The sequence below is a fragment of the Neomonachus schauinslandi genome, chromosome 1 (assembly GCF_002201575.2).
Source record: "Neomonachus schauinslandi chromosome 1, ASM220157v2, whole genome shotgun sequence".
NCBI lineage: Eukaryota > Metazoa > Chordata > Mammalia > Carnivora > Phocidae > Neomonachus > Neomonachus schauinslandi.
Window position 1 is genome coordinate 200,654,384 of NC_058403.1, and position 15,916 is coordinate 200,670,299.

Here is a 15,916-nt window from a genome sequence, read left to right on the forward strand (position 1 = left end):
GGGGTGCCTGGGTGGCTCAGTCGTTAAGCGTCTGCCTTCGGCTCAGGTCATGATCCCAGGGTCCTGGGATGGAGCCTGGCATCGGGCTCCCTGCTCAGCGGGAAGCCTGCTTCTCCCTCTCCCACTTCTCCTGCTTGTGTTCCCTCTCTCTGTCAAATAAATAAATAAAATCTTTAAAAAAAAAAAAAAAAAAAAAAAGGTTTGCCTAAATCCAAATCCAGTGGGGCTAGTGAGTACCCAGGCAGGCAGCAGGGTCAGTGTTGTCCAACCACAAACCTTCCAGATGTCCCCAAGCTGAGTTTCAGACAGGAAGGTGGACTTGGTAGAATTTTAGAAATCCAGTCTGACAGTAGGTCTTCAAATACAAAACAACGTACAACCATCTGACCAACCAAGCTCCCTAAGTGGCAGAATTCAATTTCTTTGACCATCAGGGCCCAGGTCAAATAGTCAATACCATCAGGTAACTTTTTTTTTTTTTTTTTAAGATTTTTAAGTAATCTCTACACTCAACATGGGGCTCAAACTCACAACCCCAAGAGCAAAAGTCACACGCTCTACCAACTGAGCCAGGCAGGCACCCCCATCTGATAACTTCTCAGAAGTACCTGAACTGTCCACCAACCACAGCATGGCACTGATGGCCCTGACTAAAGCCACATGGCCAGCCCAGCAGTCCTGAGGCCTTGCAGCAAAGTCCAGGACAATGAGCTGGTTCCTGGCCCCAGCTGCTTCATCACTGCTGCAAACTCTGATGATGTACCACAGCAATCACAAAAATTGCAGGACTAAAATGCTGCAAAACGAGAAGGAAGAAACTATAACAATGGCAACATCTATCAGTAAATAGTGGCTCACACTACATATACCAATTAAGAACAAATTGAGAAATGATGTAAATAGATGCCACACCTTCCTGACAATGTATCCAACAATGAAAGTATGACAGAGGATGTCAGGAACAGAGGGGCTCCTCACAGAACCATCATCAACTCTCTTCACCACCCCCAGCCCTACAGGGTAAAATGAGCCTAAGATGGAGGTAAGGGTGAACTGCCCCTGGCTTCTCTCAGCCATCAGAGCTCACCAGTGCCCGCATGGACACTTCCCATCACTTATCCTCACAGAAGGGTCACGAGGAGGGACAGGGTGGACACAGGGCCCTGCTTGTTAGTTATGTGACGTGGCCCAAGAGCTAGGACCTAAGGATCAGGAAGGAAACTGCACTGAAGATCAGATGCCTGGAGAACCCTGCTCCAAGAGAAGCAAAGCAGTCAAGGCCAAACTGCCCTCACAGAAGCTTTATGAAGAGTTAAGGGCTGCCTTCTGGGGTGCAATGGCAAGGAGACCAGAGTCTCACAATTTGCTTGTTGCTTCTGCATCCAGTCGGAGTTCTCCTCGCTGGTAAGAGGTTTTAGTAATAAAACTCTGAGGTGTGGGGCACCTGGGTGGCTCAGTCATTAAGTGTCTGCCTTCAGCTCAGGTCATGATCCCAGAGTCCTGGGATCGAGCCCTGCATCGGCCTCCCTGCTCAGCAGGAAGCCTGCTTCTCCCTCTCCCACTCCCCCTGCTTGTGTTCCCTCTCGCTTTGTCTGCCAAATAAATAAATAAAATCTTTAAAAAAATAAAACCCTGAAGGGGACGCCTGGGTGGCTCAGTCGGTTAAGCGTCTGCCTTCGGCTCAGGTAATGATCCCAGGGTCCTGGGATCGAGTCCCACATCGGGCTCCTTGCTCAGCAGGGAGCCTGCTTCTCCCTCTCTCTCCCTCTGCTTGTGCTCTGTCAAATAAATAAAATCTTAAAAAAAAAAAACAAACTCTGAGGTGTTACAAGATACAATGCAAATGTCACTCACATGAACCTCTGCCTTAAAAGAAGAAAGCATAAAGAAATCTGTAAGGGCCACACAGGCTTATTAGACTGTGCCCTCGATGGGACTTCATCCATATCTGAGACTAACCCCAGAGTAAGCTGGAGGCCCCACAAAAGGCAGGACTCTGCCACACAAACTCCTTGTCCAACATGGACTGGAGTGTCTTTCTTCCATTTGCACACGCCAGAGTAACTGCACATGTCAGGCTCCACTCCAGCAAGTAGGGCTAGCAGACACATAAGCACATATAAGGCTAACCCCCCACACACACATACAAGCATGCATGTACATACGCATACACACACCCACAAATCAGCACATGTGCACACAGACCAATACATTCAGGCCACCACACAGGCACACACAAGGCCAACACACTTTGTCCTCCAGGCAAAGGCACAGTTCTAACCCATCAACTGTTGAAAACACAGACCACACATCCCAGAGAATCACTGTCCTACATGGGCCAGGTCCAAACTACCTCACTCTAGTGTCTCTGAAGCACAGCCTTGCCAAGACAATCCAACCCCAAGCAAGACATTCAGCGGGAAGTTGCCCAGGGTCTCAGGCCATCAGCCCTCCCTGTAAGGGAAGTTGCAAGGTCAGCACAGGTGTAGAGGGGCAGGACCACGAGGGTGGTGGTGTTCACTCACCTAAATCTTTACCTCCTCCAAGGCCCACCCCACTGCCCTGCTCTGCCTCCAGCTGCCTCACACAGACCCAGGTCCTATCTAACCATCCAGCATCAAGGTCCAGCCTAAGACCCAGGCCCGGCAGATCTGTCCCCAAGACCACAGTGGCACTACTGCCAAGGCGGGGGCTCTGCTGTCCCCATGGTCCAAGCCTCCTCCTGAGGATGCTCAAGCATCAGTGGGGGAAGAAGGTGAGGGCCTAACTCTTCACTGAGAAAGCAACCATTAGGCACACAGTTTCAAACTGCTACAGAAAAGCCCACTGACAACAACTTCTGGGACACTGAAAGAATCATCTTTAACATGTTGACAAGAGATTCTGTTATAAAGGAGGAAAAGAAAAGCCTAACAGTGGCTAACAATTACTGAATTCTTTATTTGATATCAGGCAGGGTGCCAGCACTTTACATGCCTGATTTCATTTAATCCTTATAACCACAAAACAAGGTGCTGCCAATGCTACCCACTTCACACGGGATACTGCCAATGTTACACTTCACATGGGGGTACTTCCAATGTTACCCACACTTCACAAAGGGTATTGCCATTATTACCCCTCCTTCACATGAGGTCCTACCATTGATACCCACACTTCACACAGGGTACTGCCACTGATGCCCAAATTTGACAAGTGAGAAAACAGAGACTGACAGAAGTCAACGTGATCGGCCAGGGTCAGAGGGCTAAGAAGTCAAAATGGGGATCCAACCAAGTCAGCTATCTCCCAGGCCCAGGCTCAAATCTGAACCACTGTACCATCAGGGACAGTCTGACTTTGAAACCATCCTGAGGCTGGATCCTTCCCAAAGTTCTGGGGAATTTTCCTAGAGCAAAGATCAGCACACCAGCAATTCCTCTTCTAAAAGCACACTAACTTAACCCTTTCCTGAATTGCTAGAAACCTCATGGAGGAATGAGCCTCAACTGTTTCAAGCTGTATCCTGTGGACCAAGTAGCAAATTCAATGACTCCCTTTCTTTAAAAGGCACAAAACCCCTCAGGTGTTGAAGCACTATTTCTGAGCCCTTACCTGCCAAGGTACAAGCCAAAAGGCTTAAAGGACCTGATCAACACTGCCAGCCTGGGTCACAAACCAGAACCAATTTTCATCTTCATTCCTACTAAGATGTACACACATGCCAACCACACTCTAGCTCATCACAGGAGCAAACCAGGGTCCCTCAGCAAGGAGCCATGTATGCAGATTTCTCTCCTCCTTTGCATAAGAACAGCACAGGGCTCACAAGTGTGAGGCAGTAAACACAGCAGACACAGACTAGTAGGAAGAAGATCGGTCTCCTGGCCACTGACACAACAGAGAGGACAGCAGAGGACATAGGGCTCAGGACAGTCCAGGCCCTACAATCTCTGTATAAGGGGCACCAGGCTGCTGCCCTCACTTAACTCGCCTGATTCCTTACTCCCATCTTCTCCCCAAAATCAGGACTGACAGCGTATTGTTCATCACCAACCAGGTGCTACTCTGGAACCCAAGTCATTTCTTTCCAAGTGCCAAATCCCCAAGGCCCCTTTCCTTCCTGCAACAACATGCCCTCCCCCCCTCTCAACACTAGTGTTGTCACTCTGTGGGATGCCCACCTGTCTTCTCCCCTGGACACTGCCAAAAGAGCCATGATTTGAAAACATTTCAGCAATGCATGAAACAAGGAAACTTTCTCAAACCAGGAAGGAGCAGCTGTTGGAATAATTCATGTGAATGTTTCAGAGAAGAGCCTTAATCGCTCTGGGTCTCTCTGGAAAAGTGTCCAAAACCTCAAGTTGGAAAATCCTCAGAATCTAGAAAATGCAGGTTACCAACCAGCTCCTGGGGCACTGGAATAGTATCGAGCCTCTTCCTGGTCTCTCTAATTGCTACAATTCCTCACGTTACGGGCTGTGTCCATCTAGGTTCCATCTGTCATTACTTCATTCTTGGAACAGAGCAGAACTTTTCCCACATATACGAGTACGAGATGGTCCCTTTTATTCTTTCACCTATTTTTTGTGCCTTCTTCGAACACAAAGCACAATTAGTTTGGGAGGAGGAGACTTAAGAACAGATCAAGTTCTGCACCTTCCCCCACAACGGAGGTAGCCACAATCTGGCAGATTCACAAACATACCCCTTGCATTCAAGAGGGTTCTAGAGGTCACAGAGGGCCTTCATGCCTCAGCCCATTGTATCCTCCCTCCTAGCCACGTAAAACAAAGAGGAGGCATCCAGCACCAAAGGCCAGACTATCTCACCAACATCCACTTTTTCCCCAGGCAGTAGACGCTACCTTGGACCACCTTCTCCAGGACCCAGTTCACTTCACCTTTGCTCAAATTCAGCACCCCTGAAAGCAAAGACCCACAATCTTAGAGCCTATGTCACCTTCCAGTCCTCACCCTGCTGCTACCTCTCAGACATGCTCATACCCACTCTTCCCTCTTTCTCAGGGCACCCTATCCTATCTCCCTTATGTGGCTGTTAAGACCCTTGAGGGTAGGAAAAGGCCACCACCGGACTCCAGGGGTACGGCACAGGCTGAGCAGGGAAGGGACCCCATTTTTTTTTTTTTTTAGATTTTATGTATTTATTTGTGTGTGTGTGTGAGAGAGAGAGAGGGAGAGAGAACAAGTGGCGGGTGGGGAGGGAGGGGCAGAGGGAGAAGCAAACTCCCCACCAAGCAGGGAGTCCGATGTGGGACTCGATCCCAGGACCCTGGAACCATGACCCGAGCCGAAGGCAGATGCTTAACCGACTGAGCCACCCAGGTGCCCCGGGACCCCAGTTTTTGAAGGACAGATGACTTGTTCTCAACCCCTGGTATCCAGCTAATCCCCACCCAATCTCCTTGCACAGTGTCTCTGGCACCTGTCCCTGCTTTTTATTCCCCACCAGGCAAATTCAAGGCCATATTAGTTCATGTCTGCCTTTTATCAATGTCCCTTTTTCCTGACTGGCTTCCCTGCTCAGTTCAAGTGAATACTCTCCTCACAAACTTCTGAGGGTTCTCCATGCTTTTCAGATGAAGTGTAAACAGCCTTCCATTTTAAGTCATCAACAATAACTGGAACAACCTGTTTTTTTTGGGGGGGGGGTTTGTTTTGTTTTGTTTTTTTAATCTTATTTCTCACTATGACTTTCCATAAACCCTGAGGTCTGGGAGGGTTATCTGCCAACTCCATCCATCCTTGATGTTCCAGTGCAAGGAAACACTCCTTGTAAATGGTCTAGTCCAACATCACCAACCTTTTCCACAAGAGCTGTAGACCTCCAGGGACCAAGAAAACAGCCCCTTCTCAGAAGAGAGTGCTGGAGAGTGGAGGGAGATAGATCAGAAGCCCCATCTTGTTCATATCATGGCATATAACAAAAATTATATTTGCACAACACACTGGAGTATACTTAGGGTTACTCACAACCTGGGGCTAGGACCACCTGGCTGCAAAGACATCTCTGCATCACTGTCACCCATCCCCGGCAGCCTGCTAAGAAGCTCTAGAGAATCCCACAGCCAGCAACACATCTCCTGCTCTGTTCATTCCACCATGTGGTGGTGAGAAGCCTACACTGCATTTCACTTGATGGGGCACCTTCCAGAGCAGCTTAGGCGCTTAAATGTCAATAGTTAACTTAAAAAAAAGAAAGGCCAACAGTGGTTCACAGACTCAGAAGGCTGGTTGAACAGATCAAAGTTACCTTAATTTTTCTAAGCAATTTAAGTTTCCTTTTTCCCTTAAGCCATAAACCAAGGCAACAGAGTGGACAAGCTCTCCCACCATCTTAACCTTCACAAAAGATGGGTGTACATCTGAAATGCTCACTCAATGTTAAGCCCCTTCCCCAGGTGATGACCCGTCCACTTTCACTGCCTTTTGTGGCAGGGTCACCTGATCTTCTCTCTGAAAAGAAGAACCCCATCCATACTCCCTGAGGGGGTGAGTGGGTCCCTACTGGCACTAGGAGTAGAAAAGGCCTCTGTCAGGGGCGCCTGGGTGGCTCAGTTGGTTAAGCGACTGCCTTCGGCTCAGGTCATGATCCCAGGGTCCTGGGATCGAGCCCCGTATCGGGCTCCCTGCTCGTTGGGAAGCCTGCTTCTCCCTCTCACCTTCTCCTCTCTCATGCTGTTTCTCTCTCGCTCGCTCTCTAATAAATAAATAAATAAAATCTTTAAAAAAAAAAAAAAGAAAAGGCCTCTGTCAGATGGTGACTCACCAATGGGCGTCCTGTAATCCCTCATGGCCCCCACTCCCAATCTTTTCTCTTCCAAACAAAACATGTTCAATCCCTCTAACCGGTTCTGTGATACAGTTTAAAGACCACTCCAGCATCAGATTGTGCTGTTCTAGAATCATCTAGCACCCTCAGCTGGGTGTTAAGGACCCCCCCACCCCCAGACTAGCACAGCCAATCACTGAAGCCTAGTTCAGCATCTGACATTTAGCCCATTCCACCTTACTTCCATGGTTGCTTGTTTGGATCTTGAAATGGTCACCCACATATCACCTGAAGGATTTCTGCAAGTAAATGCCATTACTCTTTTTTTAATAGGGAAAAGGAATTTTATGCTCTTAAAATTGAAAGCCATTACCCACTCAATTCCAAAACAGGAAACACTGCTAGTTTTGTTTCTGTTTTTGTTTTTTTAAAGGCAGCCCTGAGTTCTTCCTCCCTATGTCCTGTCCCATCCTTACACTACAGACACCATGACGACCTCAGGGATCAAAAAAAGATGAGGTTCCTTCACTTGTTCTGATGGCACCATGTGATGTACAGAATTGATGAATTACTATATCATACACCTGAAACTAATACGACACCATACTGTTAACTGAATTAAAATAAAAACTTAAAAAAAAAGATGAGGCCATGAGGAAGGAAACCTGCCACTGGACCTCCTAATTAGGGAGGAGGAACCTAGAACAAAACAGAACTGACCAAACCAGTGGATGGAACTAGAGGGTATTATGCTAAGTGAAATAAGTCACTCAGAGAAAGACAAGTATCATATGATTTCACTGATCTGTGGACTTTAAGAAACAAAACTGATGAACATAAACGAAAGGAAGGAAAAATAAAATAAGACAGAAACAGAAAGACAAACCATAAAACTCTCTTAACTATAGGAAACAAACTGAAGGTTGCTGGAGAGGAGGTGGGTGGGGGGATGGGGTAACTGGGTGATGGGCATCAAGGAGGGAACTTGATGGAATGAGCACTGTGTGTTATACGTAACTGATGAATCTCTAAATTCTACCTCCAAAACTAATAATATACTATATATTAATTAAATTGAATTTAAATGAAAAATTTAAAAATTAGGTAAATAAATACCTGACCAAACCATAGACAAGGACATGGGGTGCCTAGCTGGCTCGGTTGGTAGAGCATGCAACTCTTGATCTCAGGGTTTTATGTTCATGCCCCACACTGGGTACAGACATTACTTAAAAGTAAAATCTTTACAAGAAAAAAAAGAAATAAGGATGACAGAGATCAGACCAAGGAGCCTCCAGGAGAGAACAGAGAGCTATGTTCTCCTTCCTTATGCAAATTAAACCGGGGTAGGCCACTCCTCCTCTCAGGCCTCAGTTTCCAGTTTGTAACATCAAGAGCTGCCCCACTCATCTTGAAGTCTGTGCTATGTTCAGTAAAACAGCACACAGAAGCAAGCTAGTCCCAGGTGAATCCTAAACTTGTCTGGGGCCCAAGGATCAAACATAGTTACATTTTTAAAGCTCTGCCTGACAAACAGACTGACTACAAGGCTGCAATTTCATTTCCATCCAGACTTGGTACGTTAATATCTCTGCCCAAGAAAACTTCAAAAGCAGACCAGGCAACTCCTACTACTGACACTGGAGGTTCCTCCTTCTCCCCAGACTTTGCTAGAGACAAAAGCCTCAACAAGAGAAATTTCAAAGTTTGGGAAGGGAAAGCAAGAGACACATGACCCACATACACACTGCTAAGAAGGTCAGTTAATCAAACAAAAGTGTTAAGGAAAACACTAATCAAACCTGGAAATCTCCCAGGGTTCCAGTGCGTATAAGAGAATCCCAGGGAAGGTGCGGATTCAGAATCCTCTGAAAAAACCACTGCCATTGAAGGGGCGGGTGCGAGAACCCTTTACATGCACAGGAGTAACACATGAGACAACAAAAAATGAAGTTCAGGGGCATCTGGGTGGCTCAGTGGGTTAAGCGTCTGCCTTCCGCTCAGGTCATGATCCCAGGGTCCTGGGATCGAGCCCTGGAGCACCACATCACACTGGACTCTCTGCTCAGCAGGGAGCCTGCTTCTCCCTCTCCCTCTGTCTACCGCTCTGCCTACTTGTGTGCTGTCAAATAAATTTAAAAAAAAAAAAAAGTTTTATAAAAAAAAAAATGAAGTCCAATCATTTGAACTGGCAATGTTCTGTCAATGATACACAAGTCCTGAGAATATCACAGGTCTGGAGTGACTTGACCAATTCAACCAATGCCTTCAAACCAAGAATTCAGTTTGCTACACTCCTACTTTGCCCAAACCATTGAGCAATTGGGAAAAAATGTGTTTCCTCTGCGGATGTGAATAGGTTGTAGTGGCAAAGTTTTCAAAACTTGCTGAGTAAACCGCCCCAAAACAGACAAGAAAACTAAAAATCTCTTACCACCACAAAAATCCACCAAGTGAAGAGAATACAGGCCTGAAACCTGCTCACCTCCAAGGTCATGTTGAGCAGCTGCCTCTAAGGTAAGAATGTGTGGAGTACAGTTTAACAGCCACTGACTCAAAGGCTAATTGCACAGAACAACTGGGATTAGAGGAAATGTTATGCTGGGATTATACGCAGGTTTAAAGCCACAGGGTTTCTTTTTTCTCACCTTCCCTTTGATGACCTTTTTAGGTGAGATCTCCTTACAATGAGCTCTAAAGACCTCCAAATTGTGAGGCTGTGGTGGAATTTTGTTATAAAGAAAATCCAAAGCCTCAATCTGAGTGTTTCATTGCATGTGATAATTGAGATGTGCGACCTTATGGGAATCATTATGTAGTTGTCATCTAGGGGCAGAATTTTGTCTTAGAGGTGAATGAAGGAGTCAGGAGCTGGGATACCCTCTTTTGAACATTTCTATTTGTCCTCACAGCCATCCTAGGAGATCAAAGATATATTCCCTGTCTACAGATAGGAAAGCTGAGGCCAGGTAGGCAGGCAGGCAACCCACCCAAAGCTGAAAAGCACTAAACTACTCAGTGGCAAAGCCCAATCTGTCCAATTCCCAAGCCAGCTTGAGAGCTGTAAGTCTGGAAGGAGACTAGGATTCAGTCCCAGGCTCTCCTATTTGCCACTGCATGCACCATCAGGAGGCAACTCACTTCCCATCGCTGGCCAGAGATCACTTAGGGATAAAGCCAAAAGTGCTAGGGGCCCCTCCTGGTTCTTAAAGGCAAGATCCCCTAGCAAATACCTTCCCATCTCACACATGGAGGCACTGTTCCTAAAAGTCAGAACATGAGATTTAGCAAAGCCAGGAAAGGGGCTATCTCCTTTCCCCTGGTGGGGCCCCACCAACCCAGCTATCTTGTATCACTAGGGAGGCGCCCAGGCTAGTGGAAAAAACATACAAAATCTGAACTCATAAAGGCTGGAGCCCACTCCCAGTTGTAGAATACTCAGCAAGGTGGCCCTAGAAAGTGTCACCCTCTGTAGGGGACTCTGGCTTCTTCCATCTGGAACATTGGGACAGGCTATGGCTCCAAGGGGCACACAGCAGTGACAGTTTGTCCTGAAAATGTGGAGGTGCTCCACACCCAAAGCGAAGCAGTGCCTTTGTGCTCTGCCTCATCCATTCTAATCATAACAGCATTCACTGAACTATACACACACTAGGCCCTGTGCTAAGCCACTTGAATTTATTATCGCATTCCAACTCAGTTGTTCAAGGTAGACATTACCTCCTTTTTAGAAACTGGAAACAGAGGGTAAGGTTCAGTCAGCAAGGTCACATCACTAGAAAGTGGCAAGTGGAACTTACATCCAACCTAAGGCAAAGCCAGGGCTGGTCCATGACACCACTGCAGGGACCTGCTGCCTGGAAATAGGGGGGCTCACTTCTCACTCAGCAAACAGCAGGCAGCCCTGGATGAGGAACTGGTTGGCCACTATAGTACAGCAGTATTTTTTAAAGTGCGCCCAAAGGCATCACCTCATTTAGGCTGAATTAAGTTTGAAGATTCAAATCAAAAGATCTGATCAGCATGGCAAGTCAGGTGGTGCCACGTCTGGAGACAAAACTGCAGGAGGAGGAAAGGCTGAAAAATTCTTCAACCTCAACAAGTGGAGACTTTCTCATCAACCCCACGCTGCCTCTACTCTCTCCCCAACTCGCCCCCCATCCCAGCTGCAGCTAGCTATCTTTGAGGCCAAGCAACCTCAAAGTACTGGTCTCAAACCTTCCCCAAAACTCCTACCTCAATTTGCTGAGAGCCCACTTGCAGGTATTGTCCATATCCTGCCAGCACACTCTATCTCAGATGCTGGTCTCTGTCATTCTCAGACAGGTATCAAGCCTTCAGTCCTTTCATATAAGGAGCCAGGAAACAAGAAGCCAAGGCCCCTGACAAACTTGCCCGAGAAACAGGGTTACCTTTCTGAGGATCAAGAGAAAGTAGGTGCAGTGCACTGAGAAGCTGCAAGGGCCCTTTCCCCCCGCCACCCCAGAGGGTTCCAGAGGATTCCCAGTCACTTCCTAAGGCTACCTGCAGGTATTCAATTAGAGTAAGTTCCTTTGTCTTCTAAAAGACTAACCTACATTTTCATCAGACAAAAAGAGGTCACAAATACAGCCTAGAAAACGAGGGGAGGGGCAATAAGCCCATGGTCTGACATTCCTCTTGACTAAAAAGTCCTGGATCACGTTTGCCAGCATCTACAAGTATGCAGGATCTGTCCCCAGCTGTTACTTTTGTTTCTAAGAACACCAACCAGCTTCACTACTTCCACTTCCCTGCCACCACTTCAGGTCCCGTCTTTTATCTAAACCTTAACCGGTGGCCTTCTAATTCAGTGCAAGATGTAGCTTTGCACAGTTAGAACATCATTACCCAAAAAAATAGCAACCTGAAGCCAGACTGTCTAACTAACCTTCTAAAACAGTTCAGATAACTCAAGAGCATCCATTCTAACAATCGACCACACTTAGCAGGCAACAAACATAGTTCTGTGAGCCTCAAACTATGACACTGCCAACCTGTTCTTCCAGTTTTGCCACACTTCCCAACCCAACAACTGTTACAAGGAAATCCCAGAGATGCTCTATTACCCCAGGACGACTGCTCATAAAGACCTCACCTAATCACCTGTTTCATCATCTTTCCAGTTTTCTACAATGAGCATAAATTAACTCAATTATCAGGGGGAGAAAAAGGTCTAGGGAAAATAGCCTTGCTCATTCCATCTAATGGCTCAGAAACATCACAAGTCCAAGCAGGTAGTTCTCCAGACAAGTATCTGAGTTGCCCATGCTTTCGGAGGTTAGCACACTGACATTCCTTAACTGAACTCATTGGTAAGGCCGTTACATTTTGGTCTCTGTTAGGAATTGACAATATCCAAGACTCTGAGAGTCATTCTTAATTTTCCCCGAGGAGAACAAATATCAGAAAATGCCAACATTTGGGGCACCTGGCTGGCACTTGGTAGAACATGTGACTCTTGGTCTCGGAGTCGTGAGTTCAAACCCCATGTTGGAGGGGAGAAATTACTTAAAAAATACGGGGCGCCTGGGTGGCTCAGTTGGTTAAGTGACTGCCTTCAGCTCCGGTCAAGATCCTGGAGTCCCAGGACTGAGTCCACTCCCTGCTCAGCAGGGAGTCTGCTTCTCCCTCTGACCCTCCCCCCTCTCATGTGCGTTCTCTCTCTCATTCTCTCTCTCAAATAAATAAAAAATCTTGAAAAAAGAAGGAAAACAGGGGCACCTGTGTGGCTCAGTCAGCTAAGCGTCTGCCTTCAGCTCCAGTCATGACCCCAGGGTCCTGGGATTGCGCCCCATGTCGGGCTCCCTGCTTGGTGGGGGCCCTGCTTCCCCCTCTCCCTCTGCTTCTCCCCAACTCGTGCTCTCTCATGCGTGCGCTCTCTCAAATAAATAAAATCTTTAAAATAATAATAAAGAAAAAGAAAATAAATGTAGGATCTCTTTAAAAAAAAAAAGAAAAGAAAGAAAATGCCAACATTTCAGAATGGCTACGCTACTTTCCCACCCACGCCCTTCAGAAGCATCCTTCAGTGATCTGCTACCTAAGGCTCAAGGTGGTCCTGGCTGTGAACCCCATCACTGCCTTGTCCTCTTCGACAGGGATCCCACTGTTGTCAAGGTAAATCCCAGACCCTCTTAGGTCTGTGTGTGTGTATGTGTGTGTCTCTGCTCCAACCACCCTAATCTTCCTTCAGTCCTAGACACTCTATCAGAAATGCTCTTCCCTTTTCTCTTTACCTACTTAGCTCCTACACGTCCTCCAACCCCAGTTGGAGAAATACCCCCTTGAGTCTTGCTCACCAGGTCACAGCGTCCTTTTCTCCTTGACCCTTTTAAGTTTCCCCATGTTTATGAGATTAATTACGATTTCTCTCCCACTAATCTCATGGTAAACTCCACTGAGCAGGGATTCCTAGCACGGTGCCGGAGGCACAGTGTACACTCCGATATTTATTGAGTAAGTCTATCCAGAAATCACTCCTTGCAATGCCAGAAATTCACAAAATAAATGATGCAAAGCAAGTGAGAGCTACTGAAGAATTAAGAATTGGAGTCTTTAAACTGTGTTTTATTACTCAAATAAAAAGTGTTTCTTGGGGCACCTGGCTGGCTCAGTTGGAAGAGAGTATGCAACTCTTGATCTCAGGGTTGTGAGTTCGAGCCCCACATTAGGTGTAAAGATTACTTAAAAATAATGATAATAAAAAAATAAAAATATCTTTTTGAAACCATTTCTTGTTTTTTAAATAATCACAAAACAGAGATATCAGAAAGTTTAAGGGAAAAAAAACCCCACTCCTCACCCTAACGCAGAAATTTTGTTGACATTCTGGTACAAATCCTTCCAGGATTTTTTTCTACCAAGAGTAGCATTATTTCTTTCCTCACTATCAAAATATACGATTGTAGGATTTGCCAAATGATACTGCATTAACAGAGATGACTTGACATTAAAAAAAAATGATGTCATCTGAGTGGAAAAAACAATGCATCCAAATCGGTAATAAAGGACCCATCCCAATTTCTGTATCACATCCAAGATGAGAGGTAATCCTCTGTAAAAATCAGCTTCAGAATTTTAGGGGAGGAATATGTGATGAAAGACAAAGAATGGGGGACTACATGAGGAAAGGATCTACTGCAAATTGCTCTCAAAACCTCCATTCTAAACTACTTGCTCTACAAAAAGGCCAACTTTTCTGAGTTGGAAGCTGAGGAAGCAAATGCAAAGGGGCAAGTCTGTGGCTTGACTCCTTCAAAGCCAGCTGGTAACTGCTCTCTGAGGACAACACAGGGCTACAATGGTGTCCCTAAGTTATCAGGTCATCCCCCCAACTCCCAGCAGAAGTAGACTGGAGCCTGGACAAGTAAACGGCCTCTTGCTTTAGGAAGGACCAGGAAATGCTCACACAGTGGGTTGCAAACAGGAACATTCCTGGGCTCTGATGCCCCAAACATCAGGCTCAAGCCAAGCTCTGCCCCTCTACCACTCGGCAGCCTTGGACAAGCAGCCTGGCATCCAGGAGCCTTAGTTTCCTCACCTGTATGTGGGGATTATATCCTCCACCACGCTGGTGTGTTATGGGCAAGGAAGATGTCTCTGTACAAAAGGCATTCAAATCTGGGGACTGGTGTCTATCCTGCCCTCCTCCTACAGCTTGCTGTCAGGTGTAACATGCTACTAATCTTAGCATCCTGATCTGGTGCCAGCAAACATTATTTCACCTAATCTAACTTAAAGAAAACTTGTAACCACTACCAGAAAAAAAAAAACAACACAAAAAACATCAAAGGATAGTCAGTACAAGTCTGAAGCAACTACACATAAGGCTCTGTCCCTCAGTTAATCTGTGCTGCCACAGCCAGAAGGTGTCACTGTGCGAAATGGACACACAGAACCAGACACTTAACAAGCACTGTGTACTCAAGAAAACTGAAAGAAGTAAAAGGGTAAGGAAGAGAAAAAAATTAAAGGCTCAAGTGACTCACCCGGACTTTGATCTAAAGAATCCAAAGCTCTCAAGATAAGGATGAACTACATGGCTAAAGACGCTGGGTCAAATACACAAAATTAAATAGCCCCCACAAAGTTCCCAGGGCAGGGCAGAAACGCGCACCCAAGGGTTGACATTCAGTTCCTAAGAGAGGGATACCCATTCATTTCTGGGTCCCAGTGTGTCCACACACACTAAGTGTCAATCACGCTCTAGTCTGGGGCCCTGCCCACAAGCCTTTCCTTGTTGAAGTGATCAATTCCGATTCTTGGCAATAATCCCTTTAAAAGGCCAGCTGCCGCTGTCTAGTCACTGATGCCGACCCATTCCAGGTGGGGTGGGGGGGGTCAATAAAGCCACTGCCTAAACGGGGAGGCAAATTTAAAGTGTACGGCCCTATGAAGGGCTCGAGCCCGGAGAGGGGGGAAGGGTCCTGCGGCTCCCGGGGGTCAGGCAGTAAGGGCGCGAGGAGGGAGAGTGCCGGCCCTGCAGGCGTGGGCGCGCGGGGACTCTTATTCTGACACGGGATCCTCCGCCGCCGCCGCCGCCGCCTCCGCGGGGTTCAGCGCAGCGGCCAGGCCCGCCCGGGACCTCCGCCCCCCCTGCCTGGGACCCCCCGCCCCGCGCGCCCACGTGCCGCCCGCCCGCCGCCCCCGCCCGTCCCGGCCGCTAGGAAACGACCCCTGGAGGCCCAGCCCCTCCCCCGACCGCGGAGGAAGCGCAGAAGGAAGGGGGGCGACGCCGAGACTTTCCGGGACCCCCGCCCGGCCCGGCCCCCACGTGCCTGGGCGGCGTCGGAGCGCGGAACTTTCTAGGGTAGCGCTAGCAAGACGCTCCCAGAATACAAGGAGTAGATAGAACTCACTCACTCGCACTCACTTTTCCATGCTCACGCGGGGGTCCCTCAGAGCCCACTGACCCCCGACCCTGTCCGACCCTCGCCACCCCCGCCGCTCCAGGCTTCACCTCACGATCCCAGCCCCGACCCCACCCCTCCAGCCCCTGCTCCCCGCCAAGTTTGGTCCAGAACTTACCGGGCCGCGGGCCGGCCGGGCCCTAGGGCAGCGCGCAGGTTCGTGGGGCCGTGGGGCCGGGGTCGCCTGCGGGGCCGGGCGGCCGAGGGGCCGGGGG

At 47.8% G+C, this 15,916-nt stretch overlaps 1 protein-coding gene across 2 annotated transcripts in view; it reads right to left on the bottom strand.

Annotated features, from left to right (window-relative positions):
- GATAD2A (GATA zinc finger domain containing 2A) overlaps window positions 1–15,916 on the bottom strand; it is a 103,157-nt gene that overhangs the window by 73,325 nt on the left and 13,916 nt on the right. The window contains exon 1 of one of the 2 annotated variants that reach the window (XM_021683243.2): window positions 15,820–15,896. The exons of the other annotated variant lie outside the window; for it this stretch is intronic. The gene's annotated coding sequence lies outside the window, so the exon portion shown is untranslated. Of the gene's footprint in view, window positions 1–15,819; window positions 15,897–15,916 lie in introns of those variants that run through there. 2 annotated transcript variants of the gene reach the window in all.